The following is a 25,412-nucleotide window of genomic DNA, read 5'->3' on the forward strand; positions in this document are numbered from 1 at the left end:
AGGGGCCATCAAGATCATTGTATATAAAATCTATGCCTAAGGATCCTTCTGGGCAGGAGCAACTAAAGTTAATGACATTTCATAGTTTGCAATTCTTCACTGGAGGGTGATGCAAAAGTCCTGTTTTCACTCTGAGTGAAGCAGAGGAAAGAGCTTGTGGCTTTGCGAGGCTGGCATGTTTCCCTGTACAATCAAGCAGTCAAGTGTTTTCCAGGCCCTAGATTTTAATAGGAAGATACACTAAACTCTCGGCACTTCCAATCTATGAACAGATAGTTGACGTGCAGTCATGCCAAGAAAATCCTGTTGGTGAATGCCCACTATCCTGGCAGCAGCCACAATGTATTCATCTAGTGTGAGTCATTGTGGAGGTTGTAATTGGCACACTAAAGGCTGGCCATTATGTGACAAAGGATACCCACTCTATATGTGAATCACAGTTCCACTCTTCCACCCAACCATGCAAGCATATTAGAAATAGCAAACAAAAGTGCTGGATAAGCTTATCAGGTCTGGCAGCATCTGTGGAGAGAAACAGTGAATGATTTGAGCCCAAGATGATTCTTCTCAAAATAAATGCTACTCAACCTGTAGGAGTTGGCATTTTATGTTGCTTTACCAAATTTTCAACATCTGCAGTGTTTTTTCCTTCTTTATGCATAAACATTGTGTTGACAATGAGAAGCACAAAACCACCAGGAGAAGTGGAGAAAACCAGCAGCATGCTGGATCAGTTGCTCCTTACAACCTCATCTGTCCTAACATCTCATTATATGGCTCTCAGTATCAACATTTACTTTATAATACTCCAATGAACAGCTTGGAATGACTTAGTCCATGAGTGGTACTGTACAAATATGGGTTGTAGTTGTTTTTGTTGAGGTTGAACATTGTTTTGTTTGAAGATGCAAAGCCATCAGACAAGGGAAATATGGTGCTATATTTACTTTGTTTTTGTCTACACTATTGTCATTCATATAGATTGTAAAAAGCTGAGGCCCCAGAAGTGATTCCTGTGCTCGTTCACTCTTGACAGTCTGCCAAATTGAAAACGTCCCCTTTATCCTTTTTTCCTGCCTCCTGTCCATTAATCAATCCTGTGTCCTGTCATACCCAAGTCCATGAGACCATATCTTCTAATAGCATTTTAAATGACACCTTATCCAATGCCTTTTGGAAAATCAAGTATCTATTGGTCAGTTCCTCTATTTTACTAGTCACAAACTGAAAGAAAACCTCCAATAACTATGATAAACAGAATATCCTTTTCATGAACTCATGCTGAACTTGTTCTAATCATACTTTGCTTTACTAGATGCATTGTTCAGACTTCCTTAATAATAAGTGCAAGCAGTTCTCCTGTGTCAGAGGTCAGGCTAACTGGCTTCTAGTTCCTGAATTATCCTCTCCATCTAAAGTTTTTGAGAAGATTTGTTGCTCGGGTTGCGGATGAAGTTGTAGACTTGCTCACTGAGCCTGTGTGTTTGATTGTAGTCATTTTGTTACCCTGCTCGGTAACATCGTCAGTCCGCCTCTGGGGAAGCTCTGTTACCTAGCAAGGTGATGAAACGTCTGCAATCAAACACACCAGCTCGGTGAGCAAGTCTGAAACCTTATTGTCTCCATCATTTATAGACTAGTAATGTTACATTTCTATCTTAGAATGTGCTGAAGCTGAAGTTTGGAAATTTTGGGACATCTTAGTTAACACATCCAATATCTCCACAACCATCTGTTTTAGAACCTTTGGATATCAGATTCTGGGATCTTCTTAGATTTTCATCCCTTAACTTTTTCTATACTTTTTATCTGTTTGTACCTTAATTTCCTTATACTTATTAGCTCCTATCTTACCCTTTAATTTTGATTTGCAATTTGTACCTCCTACTGTGAAATGTTAGTTAAGATCTTGCAATTTCCTTATTCTCCATATTAACTTATACTGCTTCTGCTTCTAGGGGACCAATGTTTTCTTCAGCTACTCTCTTCCTTTTGATATACTTTCAAAAGACCTTACAGTTTGTTTTTATGTTCTTGACTGGTTTACTCTCACATTATATTACATTACCTATTCTACATTCTTTCACTTCCAAATAGCAAAATGTACAGACACTGTAAATAGATGGATCATAACACAAAAGTATCATTATGGTATAATATTATTCTATGTTATTATTACAAGTAAGTCTCCTAATATTAGCCTGTCTGGTCAAAATATTTGATTTCATATTTACCATTGTCTTTTCATTAAGAATGTGATACCTTCATTGCAGTGTTTTAATGAATATGCTTGTATATTGAAATCTAAAGCCACAACTAAATACCGTTATACAATAGTAATGTGCTTTCCTATACCCACTTCTAAGCATTTGTAAGAAAAAGGGTCAGGTGTATCCATGCAATCACATTCAGTTTATTAAGTTCAATTAATATTAAAACCCACTGGATTCTATAGAGAATAGGTATGATGACTGCCATGACAAATCAATTTGACACAAATGCAAATGACTGTAGCAAGTATGTCATTTAAATCAATGCTTTCCAGAAGCAAGATTCATTCTAAGAACTACAGTCAGTGCCTTACCATAGAATATGTGGTGCTAAATGTTTTGAAAAAAGAATGCATAACTGGAAATATTTTATGAAAAAATGTCATCATGTTTTTTTATGGGGAAGGAAATTAGTTTTTATGCTCTCTTCTGCATCTCATTATTTAACTAATTGTCTTTACAAGGAATATTTTGCTGATAATGTAAAGTCTTACTTCAAGCCCACTTTGTAGCAAAACTACACCGTGTTATCTCAGAATGAGCTTGGTATGGTTTAGCTAGTAAATCTTCATAAATAAGTTATGGTGTGGATGCATTCTTCAGCATGGGAGTTTTTGCAAAGCTGGTACTGCTTATAACAGCCTATACATTTTAAAGAGTTAGAGAAGGTGCTAGAACTTCTTATGCACATGAATTTGAGTGAGAAGAAAAGACATTTTGGCACAAATGGACAGAACATGATGCAAGGTTTTCAGATGCTTCACCAAGGTAGAAGAGGTGAAGGCGAAGAGGATGCAATCTATCAACAAGGTCAGGGAACAATCCAAACAAATTGTAAAGACGTTTTGACCAGATTGCTATCACTGACCACACAGTTATCAAACTCCGATGACTTGCATGCAGTGCCAAGAAAGAAAATCTGAATGATCTCAAATGAGGTGTAAAAGTAAGTGAATGTATCTTCAAATGAGGTAACCTACTAAATTCCTACACTGTTAATCTGTCACATTACTCACAAACTCCATCCCTCACAAGCGACAAATCACTACTCATACTTCACATGCATTGTTTCATGATGCGCTCACACACTAAGCAATGCTGCAAACCTCTCAGCTATCTTGCACAATTGCACTCAAAACACCAACAATTCAACCATAGCAGCCACAATTTCTTTGCTCTTGGACCAAACCAGATGTAGCGAGGACTAACAGGTAAGGATCAAACATTAGTACATCCCATTAATTCCAAGAGGAAACAATAATTGTCCTAACTAGTGCGCCACGGTGAGGCCACAACCAACTGAAATGATCCAATAGGACAGAATCCTCAGATCTCACCTTCCTCCTAACATCTTTGCCCACTTGTCTCAAAAGCGATTCTGATATGCAAGCTGCAGATGGTGGATGCGTATAACTTTTGCTTTTCCCCTCCCTGCTGAACATAAAAATTCCCTCGAGTCTTGATATAAGTGGATAAAGGGATAGAATTTCTTAGCTATGATTCATTTATCATGCAGTTCCGCTAGGGAGTAAATTAAGAAGCACTTTGGCATGTCACTGAGAGACACAATCACATTTTATCTTAACATTACCAAAAATATATGATCAGGTACAGTATTTATGTAGATAACTTCCAGTTATGCACCTCCACTACCTCTCTTAACCTCATGGGAATCTCTGTCTTGTCTTGTTGAAATTTCATAAGGTTTCAGCCATTCTGCAAGTTACTGCCAAGATCTAATTTGAGTAGCGGAGGAGAACCTTGTGGCAAACATAATGAATGGATCTTTGAATCTGACAATAATAAAGGTCCTAGATCTTTGGTGCATTATTGAGATATCTTTGGAAAAACAAAAAAAATATAAATATGAGGATAGAAGAAGAGCCATGTGCTATAAGGAATAAGATGCCTTCAGAGTTGAATAGCTATCTAAATCTCCAAAAATCTGCAAAAAGAACAGGATAGCAGGGAAAATTACAGTATCATAAGCAGATTTTGTCAAGGGTCAGGATTGTAGTTGACATGGATTATAAGGATTAAGGGAGTTTTTGAATGCATGAATAATAAACCGAATCAATTGCCAATATAACACCAGCTGGGGACACATATAATGTAGCAGATGAGTACACATCGTGATGAAGATGTGTGGAATGTCTTTAAATTGTGAGAATTATACATCTAAACCATTATCATGAAAAGCTCCAATCCAGGCTAATCTATGACTATAACAAAACAAACTGAAGAGATTAGTGATATTCAGCAACATGCAGGCAGATGAAGCACAAATTGAAGCACACAGTATCATGTCCCAAGGATATAAATAATTATTGACCATGTCTAGACTGACAGGATGATGGTTTGCACTGGTTAGAAATTATTCCTTATGGGTATTGGACTGGATTTGCTTGTGTGAGTACACAAACTACTAGAACACTTGATTGATTAGCTATGGTTCCTGTAGGTGAGGTAAACTGTAACAATAACAGATATTATCCTGGTCTAAATAATAGATAAAGATGACATTTAAAAATTGCATTGTTATTTCAATTGAATCAAGTTCTACATTGGACTCTGCTCTCTAGAGAAATTCTTAGGCCACAATTTTACAATGTCTTTCCCCATCCACTGAGAAGTTAAGCAGGAAGGAGGCCATAGTGACACTGTGCTCACATCTAACTATCTCTACTGTAATTCCACCGCTTATGATGGAGGAATCAGGTGAAATGCTTATCATGAGCCAATTAATATCTTTAAATGCTATATAAAGACCATGTAAGGGCATCTTCCTACCATACTGAGATTTTACCTACAACAGGGGAGGGCAACATCAAACGCTCAGTCTGCCAGCAAAAACCTGGTGAACTGAATAAGAGTTGGTGTCGACCTTTCCCTGTTATCAATGTTAACTAGAGTTCTCACAGTACGTAATCCTCCTTCCTGGGTTTCCCTTTCTCCACCACCATGATGATCTTAGCACCTCTAAATTACTCACTGGGTCTTCCCAATGAGTAAACGGATTAAGCTTTAATCTTAGCTTCATCATGGTGCATCACCTTCCTGGACAAACTATAGTCCTAGTAGTAGTCCCCAGATTAGCTGGTGTTGCTGGCAATTTGATTGGCTGAGAAAGAATTTCCTCCCAATGATGTAGAAGCCAATTAGCAACCAGACAGTCATTACTTTGTTTATGGAGCATGCCAGCCAAACAGAGGCAGGTTTGCCCTGACTGTTACCCTGAGTATGAGACCCCAGCATCAGCATAACATATAGCATTTAAAGTTAATGCATATTGACTCCTGGTTTAGAATCTTACACACAACTAGAGCACAGTCTTGCTATGTTGTCCATTTCTGTGAAACAGTTATTTAATCTTAACTACTTTAAAAATTTAACGAAGTATATTGAAAGCACTTTCAGAAATTCAACTGTTGAAGAATAAATCTGTCAGCATTCTCAATAGTGGCAATTGTTGAAACCCATTCAAGGAGATATCCAGTGTCATTGTGGACAAAACATTGACAATAGATGTAATGAGGACAAATATGAACTCATTCATGTTTGGAACTAAGACAGATGGATCAGAGTCTCCTCAAAATGTTGTGAAGCTGTGAACTGTGGAGGTGCAGAGGCCTAAGTACAGAAATCACTGATATTGTGTGAATGCGCACAAGAATAATTCAAAAACCTAATGAGATTTTAGCCTCTACAACGTACTTGTTGGAAAAAGAACGTGTGGAAATTTTCTTACAGTTGTAAAGAGCTCGAGTTAATACTATATTTAATTCTGGACATCATTCCTTGCAATAGATATTTTGACCTCAAAGTATGTGCAGTACAGGTTCACCAGAATAATACCTGGGCTAAAGAGTTGAGTTATGAGGACAGGGTCCATGAGCTAGGCTTAGATTCCATTGAATATAGGATGCTTTAGCTGTGGTGCTTAAGATTATTAAAACATTACATAGGGTAGATATGGAGAAACATTTTACTCTGAAAGATGATTCTTTAAAAAAGGTTATTCTCTTAAGATCAGAGCTTGACATTGTGAGATGATGCAGAAAACGTTTCTGCAAGAGAAGGGTGCTAGATATGAACTTTTCTCTGGTTAAATAGTTTCCACCTGAACTTGTTCATTTATTGCTCAGATATTTTCTAATCAACCTGTTCAGAGACACCTGGAGTAGGTGGGAACCCAAGGCTCATGGAACAGAGGTAGGGACACTGCAAATGTGCCACTCAACATGTCCCATGCCCAACAGTTGCTTCATCATAGGGCTTCCCTCCATCATAAAGTCAGCAGTAGGGACACTTATTGTTGATTGTAGAATATTCTGGACCGTTTGCAAGCCTTAGATACAGAACCAGTATGTGTCTGTATGCAGCAAGACCTGATCAACATTTAGGCATGGACTGATGAATAGCAAATAACATGCACACCACAAAGTGCCAGCCAATGATCTTCTCCAAAAAGAGAATCTCACCATCATCCTTTGACATGCCTTACCATCACTGAATTCCACACTGTAGAAATTCTGGTAGTTACTATTTATAAAAAAAATGAACCGGACCCAAGCCATATAAATAGTATGGCTGCAAGGGTAGTTCAGATGCTTCAGATTCTACAGCAAGTAATTCATCTTCTGTCTCACCAAAACTTATCCACCATCTGTAAGGTCTAAGTCAGGGGTATGATGGAGTACTCTCTATTTGCCTGAATGGATGCAGTGCCAACAACATTCAAGAAGTTCAAAAGTTTCTTGGACAAAGTAGGCCACGTGATTGGCTATCACCTTCAACATTCAATCCCTTCACCAAAAATGCACTGTGGCTGCAATGCAGACAGTCTACAATGCCCTCCTAAACAAGGTTTGAGAATCTCAACACCATGCAGGTCAATGCAGCCTGTATGATTGCTACCCTGGCTACCACCTTCAACACCCATTCCATCAACCTTGGTGCACAGGGGCAGCAATGTATACCGTCTACAAATTGCATGGCAGCAAATTACTAAGGCCTCTGCAACTACCATCTTAAAGGACAGAAAGAGGATACATGGAAACATCACTGTCTGCAAATTCCCCTCTAAATCATACACACCATTCTGACTTAGAATTATACTTCTGTTCATTCACTATCACTGCATATAAATCCTAGAACTCTCTTCAACAGTCACAGTGAATGTAACTACACCACATGGACAAAAGTAGTTCAAAAGACAGCTCACCACAACCGTCTCAATGGCAATTTAGAAATTGATAATAAATGCTGGCCTATCAAGAGATGCTGCATTGTGTGAAAGAAAGAAAAAAGACCAGCCTTGCTGTCTGGAACAGGGTAGATCAAATTTTGCACATGGAATTGATATTTGGTGCAGGTGGGTGTTATATGGGTGGATGCAGAATTTTGAGGTGAAGGGAAAATACAGACATTTTCATTATACAAATTATTAAAGAATGGAGATGAGGTTTATATTGTTGAGGGCATTTTTAGTCCCGGAATGATGCATGTATGCTGATACATCATTGTAATTTAAATGAGAAGATAATAAATTAATATTGTCTTTGGCTATAAAACATTCATGAGACTTACTCTCCTATAGAAGTTATATTTTCCTGTGTAAAATATAATTTCAACTTGTAATAAAAATGAATGCATTAAAAATAACAGTAAATATAAGAACGTTAGAAATAGGAATAAGAGTGGACCATATGCCCTTTCAAGTTTGCTCCACTATTTAACAAAATCGTGTTGATCTTTGGCCTCAGTTCCATTTTTTGGCTATTCCCTGATACCTTGATTTCTTTGAGATCACAAAAATCAATGAAATACTCAATGATGGACAATCCACAAATTTCTATGGTAGACAATTCCAAAGATTCACAAGCCCCTAAGTGAAGGTATGCTTCTTCATCCCAATCTCAAATGATTGACCATTTACCCTGAGTCTGTACCACCTCCTTTTGAATTTCTCAGCCACAGGAACCAACCTCAACTTTTATCTTGTCAAACCTCCTCACAATCTTGTTTCTTTCAATTAGATCACTTTTCATTTTTCTAAACTCCAGAGGGTACAGGCCCAATCTACTCACCCTATCGTCGTGACAAACCTTTGGTGGCAGGAACCAATCTGGTTGACTTTGTTGTACTATTTCCATTGAAAGGGAATCTTTCCTTATATATGTAGACCAAAACAGCATGCAGTATTCTCGGTATGATCTCAGCAAAATGCTATATAACTACTTTTATTCTTTTATTGGAATGTGTGTCTTCGGCAAGGCCAGCATTTACTGCCTATTCCACATAGTTCTTCAGAAGGCAGTGATGAGCCAATTTATTGAACTTTTATAATCCATTTGATACAGATGCACTCAATTTTATCAGGAAGGCACTGTCGGGGTTTTAATTCAAATCAGTGGAGGAACACTGATTTAGTTTTGTGTCAGAATGGTGTGTGGAACTTTCTGTTGGTGGTGCACTAATGCATCTGTTCTCCTTGTCATTCTAGGTGGGACGGGTTCGGAAGATACCATCAAATAGGCTTAATAAGGTGCTACACCTTGTAGATATTACAGTCAGTGTGTCAGCTGGCTAGGAAGTGAATGTTGAATGTGATGGGATGCTAATCTGAAGAGAATGGCACAGAAGATGGTGGGAACATCTTTTCCAGGCCCAATATGAACTGCAGCTCCCACCTTCTGCAGCACAGTATCCAGTGGGAGAAACAGCATGACAAAAGCCATCAAGGAGGGGGAGGATTCTGCTGCAGCCCTCACTGTTGGTCTCTGCAAATGACAGAGACTCAGTGCAGAAGACAACTAAGGATGTCACTAACCATCGTGTCACATCAATGCCAGTTACTGGATGAGGACTTACACTCACTAGTGGTGCTAATAGTATCCCGATAGCCCTCAAGGTTATAGCTGCCTTTATGATTTTTGCAAGTGGGTCTATTTCAGGGAGCAACTGGGGACCTCTGTTGCATTTCATAATTCTTGTCTCATAAATATCTGCAGGATATCGCTGATGCAACTTTCGCCAGAGCTCACCTATTCTGGCTGCACCTTGATGTGGCCAGTCAGGAAGTGATGGCGTCAGGATTCGCATTGATCACTACCTTCAGGTAGATGCACAGTGCACCCCTTTTTACCCACAGTACTTTAAGAATGCCGTATCACCAATCAGCAGTGTTCATAAACTCTCCCTCAATGTTCAACTCTTTGTGATCACAGCAGTCAGGTTTTGTAGGCCTGTGCTAGATGTCCAGGGAGTTTATACCTACTGGAGCACTCATAGATGCCAGCCACTCCTCCAAGGATCTCAACATAAACAAGGACGGTTTTGGGTGAGATTGGATTGCCTCTCCAGACGTGACTGATGGCACCGCTAAGAAATCCGCAGTCTGCCGCTGAGGAAAGGCACAGTGCCGCCCCTGCTTTGACCCGGGCCAGTGTGAAACAGAGCATCAGCCTTCTGATGATGAGGTTCTGATGCCTGGACCAGTCAGGCACTGCCATGCTGTTCAGCCCAGACAGTGCCCCACATCGTAGTGGTGTTCTGCGCCCTCCACAATCTGAGTCAGTAAATTGGGCATGTGCTGATGAGGAGGAGATGTATGAGTGAGAGAAGGAGGAAGATGAGAGGGAGTATTCTGAGATGTGCCAGGAGCAGCTTCAGAGAGATGGCAGGTTTTGAAGAAGACTCATATCAGAATCTAAACTTTAACTCAGTTTTCTCTCCACAGATGCTGCCAGACCAGCTGAGTTTCTCCAGCACTTGCTGTTTTTGTTTTAAGAAAGGGCAATATTCTGGGGAGCTCAAGAGCCCAGGGAGTACGTTATGGCCACTCGCTTCTAGAATGACTGAGCTGGCTGGAGGTTTTCTATTTGCTGGTTAGAATTTTGTTTGAACAGTTGTCAGACAGCTGTCTGCCTGGTGTAATCCACAATAGTAACAGAGATTTCCTCGTTTTTATTACTTGCACAATAAAATATTCAGTTCCTCTTTCAAATGTGGATCTGATGTCCTCATTTCTGTAAAAGATAAAGTGCATGTGCTAACCTTGCCTTTAGACTAACATTAGTGATAAAGCAGCTGGGATGCAATGAGCATTTCCACTATCCCATACTCCTGGATGTTTGCATTAAAATGTCCTTGTGCCAAAAGTCACATACAGGCTTAATCAGGGAATGGATGTCTTCATGATGAATAAGGTCGAGGATTGTCACTCACAGAAAATGCTCATTCTGAGCTCTTCTCCATCACAATCCCTTCAGAGTCTGAGTGCTATGAGTGTTCACTGCACTCTACCTTGGCCTGACCATCCTCTCTAGCAGCTTACATTGTAAAGGGCTGCGATTCATGTACCTGTTTTCTCCAGAACATGGCATAATTAGGGCAATGCATCATGTCAGTAGCTTATTGGTCATTTCACGGTCTTGCAGGCCTTGGTTCTTTCCCTAGACTTTGTCTTTAGCCATGAAATTCATCTTAGTTTCTATGCTGTAAACCCAAACTTACAGTTGTGCAGCTCCCTGATGGATGAGGCTACCTGCAGTCACTCATTTTGTTCATTATAAGACAGGAACTAATGTTTAGCAACTGAAATGCAGAATATCTTTTTGCTGATTGAAGATGCTCCAAATCTTTTCCATCTTTTCAAATAACCTGATCTTTGTGCAGCAATAAGACTACAGCAGACAAAGTAATGTGGAAATGATTATACATATTGACCAAAGCATTGAATTTACACAATATTTGAATTCACATACCATTAACATGCCTACGGAATGTATTTTTTTCTTACTCTCCTTCCTTCTACACCTAGGTGATCACCCGATTTCCACAGCTTGGGTGGAGGGAGACTACTGTTATGTCTTGGTAACTTTGAAGGCAGTCATCCGGTGATTTGTAACATGGAGGGACCTGGCCTGTTGGGAATCTTAAGTGTTTGGTTTGGCCTTCTGGAAGCATTAGAGTCACAGACAGGGAATAGGTGGAAAGGTAGGGCACACTTGAAATATCCTGAGAAGAAGCTGTCAGGGTGCCTGACTGTTGCTCAACTCTCTGTGAGTGCCTTCCAGGACAAATCTGTCTCCTTGAAAGAAAAGGGGACCCAGAGTAAAGTCTAGACCCTCCCCCCCATCTCTCTCTTGCCTTGAAATTGATGCTCAACATCCATGGCCACGTTCAGTCCATGCAAAAAACTAGAAAGCACTGAGTGCTCTGTAGGCCCTGGGTGTCCAACGTGGTGCCAGTTATCTTTGGGGAGCACAGGAGGTTGACCATCTTGTATCACTAATGCCTGCTCTTCTTCACTGAAGCCGCTGCACTGACGCATGCTGTGATTTCTGCCCAGGCTGGATCTGTTTGACAAAATTGCCTTCATCTCTGGTCTGTCAGGTAGAGACAGACCTCTTTTACATGATCCTGTCCAGCAATGCCTGGAGGGCATTTTCTGTAAACCTTGGAGCCAATTCGGCAAAATTCAGAGCCATTTATTTAGTTTCAGGCTGATCACCACTGCCTTGCATCATTAGAAGTGGTGCCCAGCTGGCTGTAAATATAGTGCCAGGGAATTTGAGCCTGGAAGATTGCCCCAGCATCAAGAATTTCCAGCTCACTCACATGTAGTTTGCCAAGTAACTCATGAAACATCGCATCAATGATAAGCTGAGAACCACATGATTAGACCGGGTAAGTCAACCCGGACAATGGCATTGGTCATGCTATCTAACTTACTCGCTGCCACAATTAACATCAAACGGGAAAGTTCTGTCTTTAGTTTCTTTGTCTGTTCATATTGAATAAATGTAGCTGATGCCTCAGCAATGATCCTTACTGGCCCTGTACTAATTATAGCCTGTGAACTTGAAAATGCCTTTCTTATCCTCATTTCTGCTTTCCATTAACCAATCCTGTATCCATGCCAATTTATTACTGCCAACTCCATAAGTTCTGATCTTGCATATTCAGCTTTTGCATTGCACTTTATTGAATGCCTTCTGGTAATCAAAGTGCAGTTGAATTAATGGTTCCCCTTTATCTATCTTCTTAGTTACAGCTTCTAAAATAATGAATTCGTTAAATATAATTTACCTTTCAAAAATCATGTTTATTCTGCCTGATCATGTATTAAGAGATAGAAATGCAATAAATGTTTATGTGACAAAATCAAATTATGAATTGCCTGCCAGACTGGGTTGTTCCAGAATCATTAATTACATATGATACCTTTAATTGTTTCATAATCTGAATTCTAAACAAAAATGCTCATTTTGTATAGGTTTGTGCTTTGAATTTGTTTTGTTCAGGTGAATAAGTTAGAAATGCAATAAATACATCTTAGACAAATTGTTTCTTTTGATGACTAAAATAATTGGTTTGACAGCTAGAATTCTTAATTTTCCCAGTTAGTTTTCTCATTTGTGTTTCTTTAAGAGGATTCTATTTCCCTGAAGATGTTTTCCTTTATTCGAATGGGTGAATAAGTGAACTAATTTGTTTTTCTCCATGTTTCTTTTTTGTTTCTTTACCTGAAGCAATGTGTCAGATTACGGCAAAACCTCTCAGCTGATGAACCACAAGTTGATAAACTCCCCACAAATGTTACTATTAGGCAAAGAAATGTAGAAATGTACTGAAAGTTCACTCCCTTAATTCCTATACTAGATATTATTTTAATGTCCATAATAAAAGTATATCTTGTGATAATATTGCTCTTTGTCGATTGAAATTTAGCTATATCTATTGGAGCTGTTAATAATCAATATTAAAGAATGACATTGTTCTTACTAGCTTTCCTTAAAAGTTGGATTTCTGTCAAGGCCTGTGGTAAGTTATGTGCCATGTCAAGGTCATTGTTGATTTGATTTTCTGTTGCATAATGTTATTTCCTTTGTTATTGATCTGGTTGGAATTTGTGTGAATTTAAGTTTTCACTGTAAACCTCTTTGAAATTGTTTGAATGAAACTAATGCATTTAAGTTAAAAAATATTTGATGCCCAACATTATACTTACTTGTGTATTTTTCCTGTTAAAATGATTTATGATCTAATCTGGCTGTTTGATTTCTGGCCAGTCATTGCATTATGCTACTACTCATTGTTAAAAGGAACTTCTGGATTTGAATATTGGCTTCTGAGTTACCCAATTGCATTGTCTTGGAAGCTAATGCCATTGAGGCACTTTATTTCCCCTTTTTAAGTGAAGGGAAGTACAGTGGCAAATAGCCAAACTTGCATTAAAAGAATTGGAATTTCAGCGCAGTTTCCAGTTTGTCTTTGAAGATATTATGCCAACCAAAGTATTCCACAGCATTGTTAGGATCCAAATTAATGTCTGCTGTCAATATTGAATAAGCTACATTAACTCCACATCAAAGGCAGAATATGCATTCAATCATAATGGGCTACCTTCACAAAAAGTAACATGTCCTATAAATCCCAAAAACTTTATTTAGTCACTTTGAAAGTGGGTCCATGAATAAAGTGGTGAGGCTGAAAGGGCCTTATTGGATTGATAACCCAATAGATGCCACTGATGCTTTCCAAGATCTGACTCATTTATTACCTCATTGCGTATATGCACTATAAATGTAAAAACACAATGAGAAGTCTGGTTCATTAGGAATAAACAATGTAGGCTTGGAATTTATCTTACTAGGCCTGCTGGAAGAAAGATTCGGTTGGTGGGGAGGATGGGCCCAGCAACATATAGGGACACAGGACATCATAGCTGCCCACATGCTGTGAAGCTCCAGAGGTTGAAAGTGCAGGGTGAGTTTTAGATATCTCGGGTAGGGGCGGTGGGAAAGGGGTGGGGATGGGGGAGAAGAAGGAGGATGATGGTGGAATTTAGAAGCATCAAGATAGATGGTTAATCCAAGCAGCACACTGGATACGCCATAGTGGAGTGGGGTTGTGAGGTGGGTAGGCAAGTATTTACCTCCTGGATTCGATCATCTTGATCTGGGTTAATCTGGCAAGTTTAGGAAATCTGGCTGTCCAGAGTTAAGTTCAGTTAACTGGTGAATAATAGTGACAATGAGGTTTATAGTCAGTATTTCTCCTGGAAAGTTGGTTGCCTGCCATTAAAACAAAAGTGGGTGGTTGAAGGTTGTTTTGTCTTGCCATTCAAATTTTTAACACTTTAACTTCTCCGATGACCCAAAGCCACCATTTTATGGCTAATGGCTAGTTTCCAGCTTATCCAGTTTAGGTAAAAAATACAATGTAATATTAAATGAGTAGAAAGTGCCTTGCATAGCACAGTTGAGGAGATTACTATTTATTTATTTAATCTCAAGAAACTTTCACATTTATTTGCTTAGTCTTTAGATCATCTTTTCTATCAATCCAATAAAATTTCTTCAACCTCAAGCTTACTTTCTTTACACATGTATAAACTTTCATTGTGGTTTAGTAAAGCTCTTGGATTTATAGGAAATATTATTTTTTATGAAGGTAGTCTATTATGATGGAGTACTATGCGTTTGATGTGGAGTTAAAGTAGCTCATTCAGTGTTGACAGCAGACACTAGTTTGCACCTTAAAAATGCTGTGGAATAGTTTATTTCTCAGTGTCTTCAAAGACAAACAGGGATCAAAGCTGGAATTGTTTTTTAAGTACATAATGGTCTAATTATCAATTGAAGAAAGAATTCACCTTCAACAAGAATATCCATTGTCTTTGCAATATCGTGCAGCATTAGTAATTTGGTTTGGTTGAGGGTACCTAAAATGGAGGTGATGAACCCTGACAGCTAGAATTGTGTGGTACTGTTGAGCAGCTACTAAAGAAGGAAGCATCTACATTATAAAGGCTACATTACCACCCCTCAACGCTATTACGGTATGTCAGGTTAGATTTCGTTACCAAGTCTCTGGAATGGGATTCAACTGTGAAGTTTCTAATGAACGAGGTAAAGAGAGCTATCACCAAGCCACAACTAGTGAATGGCAAGGTTATAGCTTTCTGCTTAGTTCAGTGACAGAATTTAACAAAGTAAATGTTTTGCACATTACCCATTCATATCACTACATCACCAGCACATGATTGTGAACAGCCTCATTTAAACAAATGAAAAAATAAGTTTTAGAATTTTACCATTGTGTAGGATATGGCTATCTTTGCTTAATCAGCCAATCACATGAAATAACATTTTTACAGACTATGAGAAAAATATTTTCAAGACAGGAATTTTTCTGCCTTCATCCCACTCACCCTAGTACATATAAAGCTAAATTACATCCATCCCCAGGAGTGCCAGAGCTTTCTGTTCCATGCCATTTTGAGTAGCCTTGGGGCTACTCTAAGGCAGTCATGGTACTGTTTCATATTTGCAAAAATGATGGGAAAATACAATGCAACTGCAGGTCTTGAATTCTGCAACTGTGTTTTTTGTGCCTTAGAGACTAGAATCATCTGATTGCTGAAGAGGAGTTGAAATCTTGAATACCCTGTTTAAATTGAGACACTGGATGATGGAGACTGGCACTTTTAAAAAGAAAACTATAAAGGGAATGTCCACCTCAAATTTGCAGCCTGTGGCATGTTTACATCCTGCAGTGGACAGGGGTTTGGTGATAGATTGCAGCACTGTGCTTTTGGGGCAGCTTAAGTGATGAATCCACAAGTACGGTGTCAGGAATGAAGGATTTCAGTTATGTGGACAAACTAGAAAAGCTGGGGTAGTTCTCCTTAAAGAAAAGAAGGTTAGTAAGAGATACAATCAATATCTTCAAGACCATGAACAGTTTTGAAACTGTTTCCACAGGCAGAATCATCAGTAACCAAGGAACACAGATTTGCTGCTGGGCAACAGAACTAAAGGTAAGGGTTATTTTTTTTTCTTCTGCAAGTTGCTGTAAGCTGGGATTTTACAGTAACTTTCAGAAAGGAATTGGTTAAGTATTTGAAGAGAAATATTTTGTAGATGAAGAGCAGAATAATTGTATGCCCCTTACAAGGAGCCAAACTGGGCACAATGGACCAAATAGCTTATTCTGTGCTCCAACAATCCATGATTCTAAGGTGTGCCAGAAAGCATATCAAAAGCTCATAAAACCCAAGGATAATGAAAAGTTACGGGTACATGGAAACATACAAACCTCAGCTTTTTCTTTCAATGTTGCACCAGGGAATTGGCAAGAAAGCTTGAAATTTCAAAGTAATGGCATGCCATTTTTCCAGAGGAAATTGTGAGCTCACAAATTTATATCATACAAGTGAGTCCATCAGTCGATCATGTCTAAACTAGCTGCATGTAAGAGTTATTCAATTCTTTCTATCATCCTTTCAGGCAGCTTATTGCCAGATCATTATAATTCACTTCATGAAATAAATTATGTTCATCCCCTTTCTGTATCTGTTTTTGCCAATGGTCTTAAACCTTTGTCCTTGTTCTTCCTATCAGTGAAAATAGTTTCCTGCTACCTACTTTATCAGAACCTCTTGTTATTTTAAGTAACTCCATTAAGCTTTCCCTCAACTTTCCCCATTCTTTTCCATAGTTTTATAGCATTTGGAGCATAAAAAACACAACACCGACATCCCTCTAGCGTCTGATCTCCAACTTTCTCTCCAAACTACAAATCATTTCCATACAGAAACTCTACCTTAGGCTTCCAAAAGTGCTTCAATCCTTAGCAGCCTCCCTGATATCTAACTGCTTCTCTGACCTGCAATTCACTTTCTGATGACCAATTCCCTCTCTGACTTACAGCTACCTCTCCAACATTCAACTCTCCATCTAATCTACAATTCCCATTTGTCTTCCAATTCTCTCCAAGAGAGATGACTGAACTCCCTAATATCAGATCCAACCTAATGACCAATATTGGAGCTCCAGCCCTTTGGTGTCCAGCCATTCCCCTCTCTCACCCATGTCCAGGTTTCCTTCCCATTTGCCCAGCACATGACAGTCAAATATCATCTCAGTCTTCAGACTGCAACTGGAAATCAAATGCAAACAATTTAAATCAGGTCCTGCCATTACATTCGGTGTGGTGAATGGAAAACCCATGTTTTTGGGTTTTCCAACCATTAAATATAACTGACCCCAACTCCCATTCCTTTCTCTTCTTGAAGTTATTACCAGAGCAATGTTTCTATCAATATAGCCAAAGATACTGAGCGTTCTTATTTATAAATAGACTTACCAATTTGTTCTGGCACTTTCAAATAATCTTTTCAAAATTGTAACATGAGAGTTCTTGTGAAAGTGGGTTTATTATTCAATGCTTGATCGTTGCATTTTTTTTTGCCTCTTCTGCTAGGAATCAGGTGAGTTCATAAACCAGTCCTCCATTAATGTAACTAATGTCTCAACCGATTAATAGTTTTATTCCAGCAGCAACCTAGGAAGAAATATTTCAATCGTAACATTGATGTCATCATTGATTTTGTGAAAGTCTTCAGTATAAAATAGCATTGTTTAGATTTAGAATGAAGAAGGGCATAAAAATGTCACAATGAGGGAAACCTGTTTGTGTTCGTCCATCATAGCTTATGTTCAGTTGACAGTCACTGAGTTATTCTATTAGCTGAAGTACTTCTATCTTTTCTGTTATATTTCACATTCAGGTTTGTGTACTTTATGATTTATATCTGAGACGCATAATTTTTAGTTTCACTTAGCAAAATGTAACACTAAGCTTAGGTATCCAAATATTGTATGGTCAGATCAAAACATCATGTAACCTGGTAATAATGAAAAATATATGTGTGTTATTTTAATTTTTTTTCCATCTATTTTTGCTACTTTCATCTATAGCTATTGAAGTTGCTTGCATTTTTGTGCTATGATTCCATGAAAATAGACACACCTTGTCCAAGTGGGAATTCTTTGTGTGTTTAAGAGAGACAAATCCTTATGTGGTATCACATCATCAGCCAAATGCTCCTCAAGGGCCAAATTAGGACCACTCCTGATACAAACTTCTACTTCCTTGTTCCAACAAAAAACTATATCTGCTGATGTGTGCTATGATACCACAGACCAGATCTTGACCCTGCTCAGTAAAACATCAGCTGGTTCATTTCATGTTGAGTTGAATGATAATTTGTCAATATGCGTTGCACCTGCATTTCTTTGCTGCATTTAGTTTCATTGTCATCTAGGAGTGACTCTAACAAAGAAAGCAATATGGTAAAATTTTGTCAGGATTCTCTGATCTATTATCTTAATATGAAGAGGATATGGACAGAAGCTGTGGAGAAATGATGGTAATAGTCACTTAAGCCCATGTTCTCAGTTTCCAGCAAACTTTTGGTATGAAACTTAGACAATATCATTGGAAAACTAGAGTGTCTGTCCTACAGAAGGACAAGTATAATGAAGGCTTTGTAACCAAATGACAAAATTAAGTTGTGTCTTCTGGTATAAATTGCAATTGAAGACCAGAGCATATGCACCATGACTTCATTAAAATGAAATTCACAAGACTAGAAATCTCACTTTTTTTTTTAATCCTTAGTACTGAGAATATGTCTGCACTTCCCTTGTCACCTCAACAGCTACATTACACCCACCTGCACCAAATACCCATTTCCAAGTCATAAAATCTCACCAGTGTATAGCAAATCTTTAAATAAACAAAGTAATTGATTTCATATTCTGCATTTCATTTTCTCAACCTCCCACACAAGTTCAGTTGGTGTGAATAATAAATGTGAAAACTCAGGAAATAACTAATTATTTTAGCTGTGAAAAGTTAGTGGCAGTAAAACTCATCAGACAAGGAGATTGCAACACAAAATTATCCCATGCCCATTGCTCCTGATGCAGGCAAATGCACATTTTGAGAATTAGCTTTTATTGTTGCAATGTGATTATAGTCATTGTGGTGGTCAATGACAGAGGGAAAAGTAAATGTGGAACCATTGGTGTTGAGAAATTGGGTTTGTATTTATCGGACTGTCAGCTGGATATGTTGTTCATGGTAGCCCAGCTAGAAAGGAACTGTTTGTTTCATCCTATATTTCCTTTCTTCCTTTTATTTGTTTCTTCTTCTTGCTCCAATTTTTTAATCACCTCCTGTGCACCAGCTGGTTGCATTATAGTGCAAGGGAAACACTGCTCTCATGATGGTAAAAAAGTGCAGAATTCAACAGATGACATTGAACCTTGGCACATACTCTACCGAGTACTGCAAGGCACCTAACATGTGATCGAAGAAGTAGAAAGATTGTTTGAGCACCATAGTGTTCCAGTCTATCATATATTGTTTGGCATTTGTTGTGTGCACAATATTAGGACCACAGCTGATATTACTGCTGGACAAGTCAGATCACAGAATGAAATATGAATTTTAATGATTTTTAAAAAAAAATTAACATAGTGGTCTTTCATAAAAACATAAATACACAAGGCTGCTGATTTGATTTAACAATAAACCAGAAGTTTATTATACAAAGGGATAAATCAAACCAAGCTGACTAAATGTAACAGTTTGCAAGATTTCACAACACCTGGCAAAACAAAATCCCATCTATTCACTAACACCATCATTTTTCAGTTCATCTAAATCTAAAGACATTCTCCTTCCCTGCCCAATCTGTACTGGTCCTACAAACTGCAAAGCCTTTTCCTTGAATCCTCTCATAACTGAGATTTTAGCTTTTCTCAGTCTATTAATAAACTGCAATTCTAACCAAACACTACTGGTTTGGAAGTTTCACAAACTAAATTCTTTCCCTGAAGGTAACTTATGCCTTAACTGCTCTGAAAAATGTGCTTTTTCAAGTTGGCAATATACTGGCATCTTTATCCAGTCAGGTCTTCTTTGAGCTGCTCAAAAACTCTCCAGTCTCTTGGATTTTCTAATCAGTTCTTGATTATTCTAACGCCAAAAGCAAGCTAACGTTTTATGCCTTTCAAGTCTTTTTTCTCATGTCATAAATCTAAACTAAATAAATAAACTTCCAATAACATCTCAGGAGTTTGTCATTCATCTCTTTTCTGGCATACATTGGTTTAAAATCATGGTTCCGAAAATACTGACTTAGTTAACTATTAAACTTTTTCACAAAAATAGACTAAATTCAATGTGCCACTTGTTAAAAATCTAAGCTCTTAAAAAAATATTTTAATATATATCACAGAGGTTTCATTACAACACTGATTATGTCTCTTGGGTTGAACATGGGCAGGATAAGTCATGTCATCAAAAAAATAGTATTTTGTCCATCTGCCACCCTCTGCTTTATTGAGATGGTTCAAATGCAGAAGGCAAAGTGGATTGCCACAGAGTGGAGGCATCATTATTGCTGCCACTTACAGGGGCATTGACCTGGATAATACAATGTGTATGATTGCATACTAATTGGACATTGAAGGAGTGGAATTGCCTGTTGTTGCAAAGTGTATTGTTGAATTGTTTTAGACTGACCCCACAAAGTGACGTGTGTTGTAAGATTTTAACAATATTACTAACTGTTAAGGTCCTGTATTTGATAACATTTTATGATTTAGCCTTAGCTATCCTTTTCAATGATTTAACTTGAATTTCTACCAGAGAAATTAACAAAGGCAGCTGCTTGTGAGAAAGTGGCCTTACTCACCTGAGTGATCTTAAAAATAACGAAGAGTTTGGCTTTAAGCAAATGTCTGTTTTAATTAGAAAAGTGCAAACCAGAGTTTGTTTCTAAAGAAATAAGTAAGAAGTTTGAACATGGCAACTTGAATTTAGCGTGACACATTTGACAGAACGTTATAGAGGCCTGAGTGATATTGGCTATAGAGAGAAATCTGTTAGAATCGCTTGAAAGGTCAGCTGAGACCTATCTTGACATGTGAATGACTTACATAAGAACATAAGAACTAGGAGCAGGAGTAGGCCATCTGGCCACTCGAGCCTGCCCCTGCATTTAATAAGATCATGGCTGATCTTTTTGAGACTCAGCTCCACTTACCCACCTGCTCACCATAACCCTTAATTCCTTTACTGTTCAAAAATTTATCTAGCCTTGCCTTATAAACATTCAGCGAGGTAGCTTCAACCGCTTCACTGGGCAGGGAATTCCACAGATTCACAAACCTTTGGGTGAAGAAGTTCCTCCTGACCTCAGTCCTACATCTGCTTCCCTTTATTTTGAGGCGATGCCCTCTAGTCCTAGTTTCACCTGCTAGCGGAAACAACCTCCCTGCCTCCACCTTATCTATTCCCTTCATAATCTTATATGTTTCTATAAGATCTCCTTCATTCCAATGAGTATAATCCCAGTCTACTCAGTCTCTCCTCATAATCCAACCCTCTCAACTCTGGAATGAACCGACTGAATCTCCTCTGCACCCCCTCCAGCGCTAATATATCTCTTCTCAAGTACTCTTCACACAGTACTCCAGGTGTGGCCTCACCAGGACCCTATACAGCTGCAGCATAGCCTCCTGTTTTTAAACTCCATCCCTCTAGCAATGGCAGACAGAATTCCATTTGCCTTTTTAATTACCTGCTGCACCTGCAATCCTACTTTTAGCGATTCATGCACAAGGACACCCAAGTCCCTCTGCACAGCAGCGTGCTGCAATTTTTTACCACTTAAAACATAGTCCATTTTCCTGTTATTCCTACCAAAATGAATGACCTCACACTTATCAACATTGTACTCCATCTGCCAGACCTTTGCCCACTCACTTAGACTATCTATGCACCTCTGCAGACTTTCAGTGTCTTCTGCACACTTTGCTGTACCACACACCTTAGTGTCATCTGCAAATTTTGACACACCACACTTAGTCCCCAACTCCAAATCATCTATGTAAATTGTAAACGATTGCGATCTCAACACTGATCCCTGAGGCACACCACTAGCCACTGACCGCCAACCAGAAAAACACCCATTTACCCCTACTCTTTGCTTTCTACTGGCCAACCAATCCTCTATCCATGACAATACATTACCTGTAAGACCGTGAACTTTATCTTATGTAGCAGCCTTTGGTGTGGCACCTTGTCAAATGCCTTCTGGAAATCCAGATACACCACATCCACAGGTTCCCCATTGTCCACCATGCAAGTAATGTCCTCAAACAATTCCACCAGATTAGTTAAACATGACCTACCCCTCATGAACCCATGCTGGGTGTTCCCAATGGGACAATTTATATCCAGATGTCTTGCTATTTCTTCCTTAATGATAGATTCAAGCATTTTTCCCACTACCAAAATTAAGCTAACTGGCCTATAGTTACCTGCTTTTTGTCTACTTCCTTTTTTAAACAGTGGCGTCACATTGGCTGTTTTCCAATCTGCGGGAACCACCCCAGAGTCCAGTGAATTTTGGTAAATAATTACTAGTGCATTTGTTATTTCCCCCATCACCTCTTTTAGTACCCTGGGATGCATTTCATCAGGGCCAGGATACTTGTCTACCTTTAGCCCCATTAGCTTGCCCAGCACTGCCTCCTTAGAGATAATGATAGTTTCTAGGTCCTCGCCTTCTATAACCTTCTTGCCATTAGTTTTCAGCATGTTATTTGTGTCTTCCACTGTGAAGACCGACACCAAATAACTGTTTAACGTCTCGGCTATTTCCTCATTCCCAGTTATTAAATTGGCCTTCTCATCCTCTAAAGGACCAATGTTTACCTTCAATACTCTTTTACGATTTACATATTTATAGAAACTTTTGCTGCCTGTTTTTATATCTTGAGCTAGTTTATTCTCATAATCTATCTTACTTTTCTTTATAACTTTTTTTGAGGCTTTCTGTTAGCCTTTAAAGATTTCCCAATCCACTAGTTTCCCACTAATCTTTGCTTTTTTGTATATTTTTTTTAATCTGATACTTTCCTTTATTTCCTGAGACATCAATGGTTGACTATTTCTTTTCCTGCAGTTCTTCCTTATCACTGGAATATACTTCTGCTGAGCACTGTGAAAAATCGTTTTGAAAGTCCTCCACTGTTCCTCAATTGACCCACTATAAAGCTTTTGCTCCCATTTTACCTTACCTAACTCCTCCATCGTCCCATCATAGTCTCCTTTGTTTAAGCACAGGACATTGGTACTGGATTTAACTTTCTCAAGCTCCATTTGTATTTTAAATTTGACCATACTGTGATCGCTCCTTCCGAGAGGATCCCTAACTGTGAGATCATTAATTATTCCTGTCTCATTACACAGGACTAGATCTAGGATAGCTTGCTCCCTCATAGGTTCCATGACATATTGTTCAAGGAAATTATCATGGATGCATTCTATGAACCCCTCCTCAAGGCTGCCATGACCGACCTGGTTTGACCAATCGATATGTAGATTAAAATCCCCCATGATAATTGCTGTACCATTTTTACATGCATTAGCTATTTCTATGTTTATTGCCCGCCCCACCACGATGTCACTATTTGGTGGTCTATAGACCACACCTATCAGTGACTTCTTCTCCCTGCTATTCCTAATTTCCACCCAAATGGATTCAACCTTTTGTTCAGTAGAACCTATATCATCTCTCACTACCGCCCTGATATCATCCTTAAAAATCAGAGCGACACCACCTCCCTTACCTTCCTGTCTGTCCTTCCAAACAGTTTCATACCCCTGGATATTTAACTCCCAGTCATGACCATCCTGCAACCATGTCTCTGTAATGGCCACTAAATCATACCTATTGCCATGATTTGTGCCGTCAACTCATCCACCTTGTTTTGAACGCTCCCAGCATTCAGATAAAGTGTTCTTATGCCAGTTTTTGCACCTTCTTTTTGGGTCCTATCACCTCCATTACTAACAGCTCTTGAGTTCTCCTTCCCTTTAACTTTTTTCCTAATTTTCAATAGAGTTGAAACTTCCTCATCACCTGCTAACCTGCTGCTTTGCCTTACATTAATAGTTATTCTCTCTCTATGCTCACACCTTCCTTCCCCCCTACTTACTAGTTTAAAATCCTGTTGACCACCCTATTTACCCTTTTCGCCAGAACACTGGACCCGGCCCTGTTCAGGTGGAATCCATCCAAGCGGTATAGATCCCTCTTGTCCCAGAACTGATGCCAGTGCCCCATGAAAAGGAAACTCTCTTTCCCACACCACTCTTTTAGCCACGTGTTTATTTCCCTGATCCTTGCCTCCCTATGCCAATTTTCACATGGCTCGGGCAGCAATCCAGAGATTATGACCCTTGAAGACCGGTTTTTAAAACTTTGTTCCTAGTTTTTCGTAATCCCGAAACAGGTCTTTTTTTCCTAGTCCTGCCTATGTTGTTAGTACCTACGTGGACCACAACAACTGGATCCTCCCCCTCCCTCTCTAGTATGCTCTCAAGCTGGTCAGAGATGTCTCGCACCCTGGCACTGGGCAGGCAACACACTATGTGGGATTCTCTATCCTGCTCGCAAAGGATACTGTCTATCCCCCTAATGATGGAATCCTCTACAATCTGTCTTTTAGCTCCCCCCTCTTGAATGGCCTCCTGGACCATGGTGCCATAGTCAGTTGACTCATCCTTCCTGCAGCCCTGTTCCTCATCCACGCGGGGAGCAAGTGCCTCATACCTGTGGGACAATGTCAAGGTCTGCGGCTCCTGTGTTCCTGTCTGCAGAGTCCCTCTACCTGCCTCACTCGCAGTCACACCCTGCTGTCCCTGCCCGCCGATCGAATTAACATTAGTTAATCTACCAGGTGTGACTGCCTCCTGGAACACATCATTCAGGTATCTCTCCCCCTCCCGGATGTGCCGCAGTGTTTGGAGTTCGGATTCCACTTCATCAATTTTGAGCCGAAGCTCCTGAAGCAGCCAACACTTGCTGCAGATGTGGTCACTGCCGTTCTCAATGGGTTCAGCTAACTCCCACATCATACAGCTACAACACATCACCTGACCTGCCATCTCTACTTAGTTAATTATTTAAAATGAATTAGTTTTGATTTTAGTTTCACAGAGTTCTCTGCACCACTCTGTTATATACTCAAAACAGACTCAGGCTTTGCCTTCCGAACCGTTCCCAGAGGACTTGCTTTCTTTTACTAATTTCTGAGAGTCTAGCTGAAATTTGCACGAGATAGTGATATGTTACCTAACAAGGGGGATCATTGCTTGTTAGCAACTTATTAATTGCAAATCTTACCTCATTACCATATAGTTTTCTTATTATATAACCCACCATGAGCAAATCAGATACTGAGAATTCTTGATGTGGAAGTC

Source organism: Rhincodon typus, chromosome 12 (genome assembly GCF_021869965.1).
Source record: "Rhincodon typus isolate 14 chromosome 12, sRhiTyp1.1, whole genome shotgun sequence".
In the NCBI taxonomy this organism is placed as follows: Eukaryota; Metazoa; Chordata; class Chondrichthyes; order Orectolobiformes; family Rhincodontidae; genus Rhincodon; species Rhincodon typus.